Genomic DNA, 12,520 nt, shown 5'->3' on the forward strand with positions numbered 1-12,520 from the left:
AATAGACTGAGCAGTTCGAAGGAATTTTGAACTTTCTTTCCTAAAATGAAAAATAACAGAAGACTAGATGACTTTTAGGGAGAAACATTTGACAATTCTTCCAGGAGCACAAGGAATTTCAGCAAAAATGCAGTCTTGGATTTAGACCAGAAATAGGAAGACAGGCTCTGCCAGACTGGATCAGACCTGTAGTCCATCAAACCCAGTAGTCAATGGCCAGGTCCAGATGGTTCAGAGGCATATGAAAGAAACCCTGGAATAGCTGCAAGGAGACAACCTGCTCCAAGGGAAAGATTCCCCTGAGACACACTTATGAGGTATATTGTACGGCATAATTCAGGATTGCTTAGGATCCTTCCAGGACTTTTTCAGAAACAGTCCTCACTATTATGTTTTGATTTACTGGTTACCCTTCAAACAACCAGCCCACCCCTGAATGCTACTAAGCTATGTCCCATTTACATTTTGTAGGTGTGAATTCTGCAGCCTACTTCAGCACTGTGTGATTTTAAAATTGTGAACTTCCCACAGCTTTAGTGTTGCAAATTGCATCATGCATGTATAATCAGAAAGTAAATGGATGGTGAAAATGGTCACCGTATTTATCTGTGCTGTGTTGAATCTGTGCTTATAAACATGATTTATGGTTTCATTGTATATATGAGTTTTATTTTCTCTAATTGTAAATGTTCAAATGATTCCATTCCCTCTTTGAAGCACATGAGACAAAATTTTAGGGCTGCATTCCTAAATCAACTATATTTACTTCAATAGTTTCCCTCCAGTTTTACATGTGCAAATTTGATTAGGACCAGATTCTGGTAATGTTCCCTTACCAAATGCTCTTGGTGATATAATCTGAAACCCAAGAATCTGTTCAAGAGAAGCTGAAGTTCTTTGCCTGGCCAATAAGGACTGAACCCAGAGAATGTGACCATCTGTCAGGTTGCTTTAAGGGTGTACTTTCTTTGTGCAATGTTCACATAATAGGTAATGGGCATAAATTACTTAGAACCTCTGCTACATTTCCCTTTCCTGAACCTCAACTTGACTTCTTGCTATATCACAGATCAGAAGGTTTGTTCTTTCATGAAACCTTGCAATAGCCTTGCAGAGTGATTGAATGCAGAACACTGAATCATAAAATAAAAGGGCTGGAACAGACCACAGGAGGCCTTCAGGTCCCATCCCCTACAAAAAGCAGGATCAACCCTACTAAATCATCCCAGCCAGGGCTTTATCAAGCCAGGATTTAAAAGCCTCCAGGGATGGAGATTCTACCACCTCCCTAGGTAACACATTGAAGTGGTTCACCACCTTCCTAGTGAAATACTTATTCCTCATATTCGATTGAGACATCTCCCAAATATTCCCATTTCCAAGTGAATGCAAGTGTTCAGAACATTTTCTGGTCAGCTACCAGGAGATAATATGATAAACCTCTTTACTGGAAAAGAGTTAATAGCACAATACCTTTGGGGTAGTGAAGCTACAGACTGAGTTAGCTAAGGAAGTGTGCTATCTCTACCCTTAGAAGTCTTTATGTCCTGGCTTTCCAAAGTCCTGGCTGGGATGATTTAATTGGTACTGGACCAGAACACCTCCTGAGGTCTCTTCCAACACTCATTTTCTCATTCTGTGATTCTATAATTCTCAACTCCTGAAAGGATTTCTCATACTTGCCACAAATCAGTAAATTTCTCACTGGTACGTCCTGTGGACATTCTGTAGGGCTCTACCGCTGGCTTTCAACATACATTCTTCCCCTTAAGGTTTAATCTGTAATATTTGTATAACAAGAAAAAGTTTTAGCATCACATATACACCATCTGTACTTTGGCTCACACCTTCACATATTTTTTCCCCTCTGATATTCATTCAGAGGAGATTTCTTTGGTTAGAGTGAAATTTAAAAGGCACGTCTGTTACCTGGATTTCCTCAGAACCTGAAATGATTGCATCATCCCTGCCCTCAGTCAATCCTCCTGTCAGCACGCAAAACTCTCGTGGCTCCTCTGTTTCTGCAGTGTAGTACCCCTGCTACTGAGGAAGGCTGAGGGTTTACAGGAAGCAGACTTGAAAGTCAAATTCCTCAGTATTCATGGGAAAGGCAGTGGATTTCACACCTGGAAGTAATCTATTGATCTCTCTCACTCAGACTGCTTGTGTATTCCATTCATATAATACCTGGAACACAGCTCTTCAACCAGCATCTGTGGAGCCACATGTGGCTTTTTAAGGACTTCTTTGTGGCTCCCAATGCTATAATTGCAAAGTAAACAAACAAACATAAAAACAAAAACAAAAAAACACTTCTGACTATTTTTGATAAATGGTGAAAATCTGAAAGCCCCAAAAATGAGGAGCTCATATCTAAATAGCAAACAATATGTTATCTCAAAACATTGGGCAACTCCCCCTTTAATATGTGCTGTGCATTTTGGGATGTGATATGTATCTGTGTTTTGAGCAAGTTGCTAATAAAGTCTTGATTTTGAAAAGGAATGTCCACAGCATTCTTCGTGTAAAGGGCAACACACATTTTAAGAATGAAAAAAAAAAATAAAGTGAAAAAAAATTAACAAAATTAAAGCGGGGTTAGAATGGCTTCAAAAAAGAGGAAAATTGAAGCTGAAAACAGAATTTCAAATGCAATGGATCCACTTCTTCACCTTTGAATTGCATTCATCTGGGCAATGCAATTTAATGTCTCAAAAATGCACCCTCAAGAGAATTTGTTCAAATGTTGTGAATGTCCTGCAGTAAACATGTATCTGATTACAAATCATTGCGTGTTCCATTCTTAAAATAGAGGTTACAAAAAGTACTGTACTGGGCAACACACATTTTAAGAAAGAAAAAAAAAAGAAATTAAAAGTGGAAAATGTTGACATAATTAAACCAGGGTAAGAATGGCTTCAAAAAAGAGGAAAATCGAAGCTGAAAACAGAATTTCAAATGCAATGGATCCACTCCTTCGCCTTTGAATCGCATTCATCTGGGCTCCCTTTATGTCTCATTTGTAATGAAAAATTCTCCAACAACATTTAAATGCAACCTCAAGAGAATTTTTCAAATGTTGTGAACGTCCTGCAGTAAATATGAATCTCATTACAAATCATCGTGTGCTCCATTCTTAGAATAGGGGTTACAAAAAATATGGTTTGACATTATTTATTAAGAACTGTCTTGTATTCACGTGCATTGCAGCTCTTCAGCTACTGTTTTTTTTTTTCCTGAATTGGAAAACAAAAAAGTATTTCCTTGGTCTTTTAATTGCCAACCCCTGACCTCGAATATGGAAAAGGCACTGGAAATATTGGAATATATAGAAAAGGTGATACTAGTGTAGCTTAACAACAGGCTCCTGGAAAAGAAGGAGGAGAAAAGAAACAGATCAAGAAAAGCCACCGCTCAGTAACCACCTCGAGAAGGTCAAGAGACCAGATATATCCACATCGCTGAATTCATATGCTGAGGAACTCTTCAGGATGATGGGCACAGACACCACTGGGGAATTTTGAAGGCCGTGGGCTTTCCTAGATCCCCATCAGAGTGAGGGACTTTGAACAAGGAACTTGTACAGTCTGTTGTTAAACTCCCTCTCATTAGCCCATGTTATGCTTTATTCCTACTGTTCAGATGAAACAATGTTTAGGTTCAAGAAGCTCATCTTGTCTGCTGTCTCACTTCTAGTAACAGGCTCCCACAAGAAAGAAATACAACCCAATTGGACCTGATGGGCAGGCACGGTCTACTCACAGTGTGCTACAGCTCAGGGCCCAATCTGAGGACTGGAGGATCATGGAATTCCACCCAGTAAGAGTGCTGCGTACAAGGCCTGACATCCGGCACTCAGAGACCAGAGAGGGGACAGAGGTGTTGGTAGCCTTGTAACCCTGACAGTTACATACAGGGCAGAGGAACTGGAGCTCTTAGCCAGTCAGGAAACAGAAATATGCCCTGTAGGACATGTTCCGTTACCAAAGAGCAACACAGCACTGAGTTCCTGCCCTCACAATCGTGCTAGGGAATAAAACCTTTCCAAATGCATTTGTAGATGAAATTTCAAAGGTCAAATCGATATGAGAAAATTTGGGAAGTAGTCACTGATATTCCATGGGGTCTCCTCTCACTCAGCCCCTGGCAAGTTTGGGACTAGAGCCCACAGCATCCTGAGAAATCAAGAGCTCTTTAAACATCCTGATGTGAGTCAGCAGCGTTTTAACACCGGCAGGTCACTTTCAATGTGAGATTTCTGTGCAGCTTCAGGAACTCTGATGAAGCTTAGGCATATGGGAGGAGTTCCCAAGCCACTTACCCCTGCCTGCCCTCCAGCCCTGTCATGGGGTCACCCTGGCATCCCGGGTGAGACTTCTGCTGCTGCACAGGACATCTCCAAATGGAGACAGCTGGCCGCCTTTCCTGTGCTCTTTGCATTTTAAAAATAGTGAAACCTGCCAACGTACCCAATTCCTGCCAATTCCTCTGACACGGAGGCTTTCTCCCTACAGCGGAATGAGTTGTCGAAGAGGTAGAATGGGCAGCAGCCAGTGTGCGTTCAGCTACAGAGGCAACTGCCTTTATGAAGTATGCTGGCACATTCCCTTGGGGGCCTCTTGGCCATTAGGGGACCTCAGCTGACTGGCTAGGGTATTATCTACGCTTGTAAAATTAAAGTGCTGCCACGGCAGGGTTTCAAAGTGACAGTGTGGCCAAGCAGGAGTGGTGGGCAAGAGCTCTCTGTGAAACCACCTCCATAAGGGGAGTAGACAACAGGACTAAAATCATGGCTGTCAGCACCGTAGCCTGGTTTAAACCTACGTGCTACAGTTCTGTAATTCGCTGTGTTTTGATGCGGTGTTTCTTCACATCCTTGAGCTGTAAAGTTACGGCACTTAAGTGCCAGGTTTGATTTATCCTTCATGCGCATCAGCATTAACCCCATCACAGCCAATGACAAATGTCAGGAGGCCAAATAACAGGGGGTGGGGTGTAATATTAAAGAATCAGATAGCAGCACCAGCTCTGTTGAAGGCTCCGTTTCTGGAATCCAGGCTTCTCAACACTTTTCATATGTTTTTGATTAGTCACATGGTCCCCTCTGTCATCTTGCTGAAATAAAGGAAATAATGATGAGCTGTGCTCACGCTGAAATCATCAGCATCATCATCATCATCTTCTAGGCTTCCATTTCTCTGTGGCAGCCCCCTTTCATCCATTAGGAGTTTAGGAGTACATTGAATTCTTTTGTCTCGTCTACAAATTTTGCTGATTCCTTTTGCTAGTTCATATACGACTATGTTGAACAATGTTGGTCCCAAGGCAGACCCGAGATGATCCCGCTATTTCTCTCACTCCAAGCTGACCATGTGATTGAGATCCTTTGTGTCCTATCTCTTCAGCAGGCATTAATTCATGAGAGGACCTTCTTCTCCCACAACCAATTACTTTGCTTAAGAGTCTTCAGTGAGGGCATTTGTCAAAATTATTCTGAAAGTTCAAATACACCATATCCATTTTCTCATCCTTACCCACATGCTTGTTGACAAGCCCAAAACTTCTAACAGATTGCTGAGGTGTGATTTCTCTTTGAAAATCTGTATTGATTCTGCCCTAACAGAGCATGTTCATCTGCGTGTCTGATATTTTGGGTCTTTATTAAGGATTCAACCAATATGCATGGCATTGCAGAAAGGATTACTGCTCTCTACTGACAAAATCACATCTGGAGCCTTGTTTAAAAATCAGCCTATCTTTAACTCTGTGATAGTCATCTGGCTCAGAGGCTGATTAAGTTCTAGGTCGTGTACCAGTGTTAGTAATTATGCAATTTGTTTCTGAGTTCCTTCAGAATACTTGGTGAATCCCGTCTGGTCATAGTTATTTATAACTGTTTATTTACCAGTTCATCCTAAAATATCTTCTCCTCACCTTACTTTTGTTTGTCAGATTTATTGCATAGACAGTGTATTGTGCGAGAAGACATTGTGACGGTCAAGAGTGCAGTCCAACACCTCTATGAACCCTCAGGAGAATTCCAAACAGACCAGTCTATGCAAGGTGAAAAGCTGCAAAACAAGTATCCTGCCAAGGCGAACAGCTGCAAAACAAAGTACAATCGCTGAAACTTCAAGGCTACGCTGGCAGTAGGCCACAAAAGATACTAAGAGTAGTGCATTGGCAATTTTAAGCAATTTTATGTAAATGAGTTTAAGCATTATTAGTTAGTGTTAGGAGGCCCATTATAGAGCCTCTCCCCCACATGAAGCTCCGATGCGTCGGGTTTTCCCCCACTGGTGACTGCGGTGTTTCCGGGGCTCCCATCGCGGGTGTCACGCTTTCAGTAAACCAAATATAGCACTCGCCTTCTGGGTGCAGCCTCGTTTCTGGGGAACCTGAGCCTGGCTGGTTACAGACAGAACGGCATAGGGGTGGGAATTTGCCTCACATCCTCTTCAGTGAAGACCAGAAACAAGGTAGAGGAGAGGGATAGCTCAGTGGTTTGAGCATTGGTCTGCTAAACACCACATTGTGAGCTCCATCCTTGAGGAGACAATTTAGACAATGGTAGCCAATAGATTTAAAAAAAAACAACCTGTCATGGGTGGCAAGTAGATTTAAAAAAAAATGGTAGGTTTCATGCTTAGCTCTACTAAGAGGGAGGGGACTTGACTTGATGACCTCCCAAGGTCCCTTCCAGCTCTCTGAGTTGTGTATCTTTATATATATATATATATATATATATGTATGCTTTCCCTTTAGCCTCTCCACAACAGCCACATCTTCCTTGAATGCTCCTTTAGCACTTTGATCTTCCAGTGGCCCCACTCATTGTTCGGCAGGTTAAACACTTGTGATTTATTCTCAACATTTTCTGTTACTTTTTGTGTCTTTTGCTATTTGTTGTTCTGCAGACAGTTTAAATGTCACGCAAAGTATTCCAAAACCCCACTTCAAAATGGGCCATGTCACTAAAAAATCATGAGTGGTTAATAAATGAAGAGAGTTTAAAGGATACCAATATGGGGTTCCTCTTCATGTGACTTTGGTTACAGGGTCACCTGCTTCAGGTTTTTTAGCTTTTCTACAACTCGCTTTTTAAAATAAACATTCTTAGGCAAACTGAAATCTGAGATTCCCACAAAGTGTCTGGATTCCAGAAAACAAAACAGCCATCTTGTAGCACTTTAAAGATTAATAAAATTATTTATTAGTGATGAGCTTTTGTGAGGGAGACCTATTTCTTCAGCTCTATAGCATTTCCAGTCCAGACTCAGTTATATAGCAAAAAGTTCCAAAAAGAAAAAAAAATGCAATAAAAACTGACAAATCAAATATGTAGAACTGAAGGGGGTGTGGGGGGATGTTAAGTGTCTTGCCTGAGTTAATCACAAACATCAACGGAAGGTAAGGAGTCCGTGTAATATGCGAGATAATTGCAAGCCTTGTTCATGCCAATTGTTAATGAGTCAAATTTGAATACGAACCCCCATTCACAAATCTCCCCATGTAATCTGCTTTTAAAGTCTTTTTGTTGTAGGATATATATTCTCAGGTCTTTAACATAAAGGCCCACTCCATTTCAATGCTCGCTGACAGTCTTATGTGTATTGAGATTCCTAATTCCTGGTCTGGATTTCCAATTACAGGAAATTATGTGACATTCTAAATTAAACTAATTGTTTTGAAAAAATGACACCTTAGTCACAATCTGAATGTGTCTGGCTTCGGCCTCCAGCCATTGGTTCCTGTTATAACTTCCTCTGATAGACTGAAGGTGCCATTAATGGTTGTTCCTCGTGCAGCTATTTGAAGGCTGCAAGCAAGACACCCCTTCACCTTCTCCTTGTAAAGCTAATTGGAATGATCTCTTGGAATATATCACCATAAGGCAGGTTTTAAAACCCTTTAATTATTCATTTGGCTCTTCTCTGCCCTCCTCTAATATGTAAACATTGTTCTTGAGCTGTAGACACCAGCACTGGACACAGAAGTCCAGAAGTGGTTCCACCAGTGCCAAGGACACAGGGAAGATCACCTCTGCATCAATATGAGCTTTCCTGATTGTGCATCTCACATTGTAGTTGCTTACTCAGCCTCAGTGCTCCACTGTATCAGAGGGCTAGCCGTGTTAGCCTGCATCTGCAAAAGCAATGAGAAGTCCTGGATACTTGCCCACAAAAGCTTATGCTCCAAAAAAAAATCTGTTAGTCTATAAGGTGCCACAGGATTTCTCTTTGTTTTAAAGTTCCAGCAGCAACTCACATTCACCTGCTTCTCCACTATGACCCTCAAGTGTCTTTCAGGGTCACAGAATCACAGAATCACTGGGCTGCAAGGCACCTCAGGAGGTCATCTAGTCCAGCCCCCTGCTTCAAGCAGGATCAACCCCCACTAAGTCATCCCAGCCAGGACCTCGTCCAGCCAGGACTTAAAAACCTCAAGGGATGGAGAAACCACCACCTCTTTAGGCAACACATTCCAATGCTTCACCACCCTCCTGGTCACCTGGTCCACCTTCCATCCGAGACACACCACGTGATCCATTGTCTACAGCCAAGCACTAAGATATAACCACATTTGCTCCAACACCTCCGACAGAGACAAACACCTACAGGATCTCTACCAAGCATTCTTGAAACTGAAATACCCACCTGAGGAAGTGAAAAAACAGATCAACAGAGCTAGATGTGTGCCACGAAGCCTCTTACAGGACAAGCCCAAGAGAGAAACCAACAGAACACCACTGGCCATCACCTATAGTCCTCAGGTAAAACCTCTACAGTGCATAATCAGGGATTTACAACCCACCCTGGACAATGATCCCCCCCTTTCACATGCCTTGGGAGGTAGACCAGTCCTTGCCCACAGACAACCTGCCAACCTGAAGCAAATCCTAACCAGCAATTATACACCGCACCACAGTCACTCTAACTCAGGGACCCATCCATGCAAGAAACCTCGTTGCCAGCTCTGCCCACATATCTACACCAGAAACACCATTACAGAACCTAACCAGATCAGCCACATCATTGTGGGTTCATTCAGCTGCACATCTACCAATATAATTTCTGCCATCATGTGCTAGCAATGCCCCTCTGCTGTATACATCGGACAAACTGGACAGTGTCTATGTAAAAGAATAAATGCACACAAATCAGATATCAGAAATGGCAATATACAAAAACCCGTAGGAGAGCACTTCAATCTCCCACGCCACACAGTAGCAGACTTAAAAGTAGCTATCTTACAGCAAAGAAATTTCAGGACCAGACTCCAAAGAGAAATTTCTGAGCTACAATTCAACTGCAAATTCGACATCCTCAGCTAAGGCTTAAACAAAGACTGTGAATGGCTGGCTAAATACAAAAGCAGCTTCCCCTCCTTTGGTGTTCACACCTCCAGATCAGCTGCTGGTAGTTAGCCTCACCCTTGCTGACTGAGCTAACCTTGTGATCCCCACCCTTGCTCTGGCTTATTTATACCTGGCCCTGCAGATTTCCAAGACCAGCATCTGATGAAGTGAGTCTGTGCTCACAAAAGCTCATGCTCAAAACTTTTCTGCTAGTCTATAAGGTGCTACAGGACCCTTCATTGCTGTTACAGATCTTGACTAACAAGGCTGCCCCTCCGATACCTCCTGGTGAAGTAGTTTTTCCTAATATCTAATCTACACCTCTCCCTCTTCAACTTCAGACCATCACTCCTTGCTCTGCCATCTGACACCACTGAGAACATTATCTCACCCGCCTTTTTAGAGCTCCCCTTCAGGAAGTTGAAGGCTGCTATTAAATCACCTCTAAGTCTTCTCTTCTGTAAACTAAACAAGCCCAAATCCCTCGGCCTATCCTCATAGGTCTTGTGCTCCAGACCCTTAATCATTTTTATTGCCCTTCACTGAACCTGCTCCAGCAAATCCACATCCTTTTTATACTGGGGGGCCCAAAACTGGACACGATATTCCAGATGTGGCCTCACCAGTGCCAAATGAAGAGGCATATCAGGGTCACTGTTCTCATTTGAGCCATATTGAAACTCCTGTTGCTGAGGGCTTAGGTAAGTTGCCCAAGGCCAGAGCAGAAGTCTGTGAAAGAACCTGGAACTGAAGCCAGTTCTTCTGAGTTTCAGATCAGAGCTTTAGCCACTAAACCACCCTTTCTCTCTGGGGCTAGTGGCTGGAAGGAGGCAGCTGAGCCTATTAAGCTTACCAGAAACTCAGGGAATTTAACTCCTGTGACATCACTAAACAGGAGCCCAAGAACAATTCCTTTGACAGACAGTAATACTGAGTCATGCATTCTCTTGACTCTACCGAGGAACAGTTCCATTGACTTGGGCCCACAGCAGGGTCACAGTGGACAAGCTAATCCACATGAGCTTCTGGTGTGATGCCAAGTCAGCAAATAGCAACGAAGGGTCCAGTGGCACCTTATAGACTAACAGAAGAGTTTTGCACATGAGCTTTTGTGAGCACAGACTCACTTCATCAGTGCTCACGAAAGCTCATGCTCAAAACCCTTCTGTTAGTCTATAAGGTGCCACAGGACCCTTCGTTGCTGTTACAGATCCAGACTAACACGGCTACCCCTCCAATACAAGTCAGCAAATGTGACCCTTAGGAACATAGGTCTGGTAGGGTCAGTGTATAATCACCCACAGGCAGACTTGAACTTGGGACCTCTAGAGCTTAGTGCAGGAGCCACTACAGTTTGTGCTAAAAGCCTGCTGCCTCTCAGTTTAGGCTGTAGAGGAGACAAATTCTTTCTCTGTGTGAGTGGTCTAGGTAGCACTACACGGGATGGTGAACCACACCATTAGATGTGCAGGTTACAAATAAACCCAAGTTTTGCTCTGACAAATCTGATCTGTTGCATGCACCTGTCAAGCCCCAACCTAAAAGCAGCTGTGTTGTTTATCCCACCCACACTGCACCTGTCAGGCAGCTGTTCCAGACCCTGCCTCCTCACAGAGTCAGAAACCTTCTTTTCCTTTCCAAACTCAGTTTTCCCTGGGGCCACTTTGTCCTGGTTTGTTCTTGTGACAGCACTGGTCTCCCTGGTGTTTATAAAGCGTTTTGATCCCAGCACAGCCTATGTTGTTTTAGGCTAAACCAATCAAACTCTTTCAGTCTCCACACAAGTCAAGTTGTCTAATGTCCTGGGATCCCCTCTCTACCCTGTTTCGGTCAGAATTCATCTTCCTGGCATTGGAGGGATCAGAATTTTACAAACCTTGTCAGAAAAGATTTTGCCAGCACCTTTTATGTGAATATTAAGATTTCCCATCTCTTTTGACACATTCTAGGAGCTTGTTTGCCTTGTTCACAACCTCATCATGTTGGTGTCTAAGGGTCATACTGGGAGCGTCTAACACACCCTGGTCTTTCTCCTGCTTTATTGTTTCCAACTTACCCTTGGCTGTAGGAACAGTTGTGTGGTGAGTGGAGTTCAGGGAGACTGACAGCTGAATTGATAATCATGAACCATATTCAGAAGGTTAAAATACCAGCTGTTAATGGTCTTGTTACTCGAGCAAGAAACGAGAATGAATGTGTGGAAACTGAAGACAGACAAATTTATGGTGGAAAGGAGGCAGCCATTTTTAATAGTGAGAGTGCTTAACTGGGTTAACAAACTCCCACAGGGGGTGGTGGATTCTCCTAGTATTTCCAAATCGAGACCGGAAGACTTCCTGAATGGTATGCTTTAGATGAAGACAAGGTCTTTTACTCCAACACAAATCGTAGGGCTCAATACAGGGTGGAATTGGTGAATTCTACACGCTGGATCGGATAGACATCACACTAAGTCAGTGGTTCTCAAACGTTTTTGATCACCTCCCACACTCATTTGTGTTTCTAAGACTGTGGTTTTCAACCACTGTGCCGGGAGAACGGCCCAAGTGAGCCATGACATATTTCAGACTCCATTTGCTGTGGCTCTATGCTGAGCTGCCATGAAAAAAGCCACCACGAAGGAAGATGCTGGACCCCATTCGCACCAGGAGGTTGCTGAAATGTTGCTTCCCAGCTTGAACAAAGTGGTACAGAGCCCACCCCCACTCCCTGCTGTGCAATGAGGACGGAGGGCAGGAGCCTATTGGAGCTATTTAAATGCTGTGTCTAGGCTCCCACAATTTGGTGGGGATGGGAACCTGCGTTCAGTGGTCATTCGTGTACTCAACAGCCCTAGCAGGGAACTGCACAGATTTTGGAAAGCTGTCTCTGCTCACTGTCTAAGACGGTGTGTTCCGTGGTGGATTTGAAACATTAATGCATTTGATCCTTGTTTAGCTCATGGTGTGAACAACTTTGTTGCAAACCTCTCTAGTGAAACCATAATTACCCTATAAGAAACCTCTCGAAACGCACAGCACTGTGTAGATTCAAATACACATCGCTGTCTGAACACCGGATCTACCTGCAGCAATTATTTTGGCAGCATGTACACTGCTGAGGGTAATATGAAAACAGGATTTTTTTTTTCATCCAGGCTTCTGTTACCCATTCATTCAAAGC

Source organism: Carettochelys insculpta, chromosome 1, assembly GCF_033958435.1.
Source record: "Carettochelys insculpta isolate YL-2023 chromosome 1, ASM3395843v1, whole genome shotgun sequence".
Taxonomy (NCBI): domain Eukaryota; kingdom Metazoa; phylum Chordata; order Testudines; family Carettochelyidae; genus Carettochelys; species Carettochelys insculpta.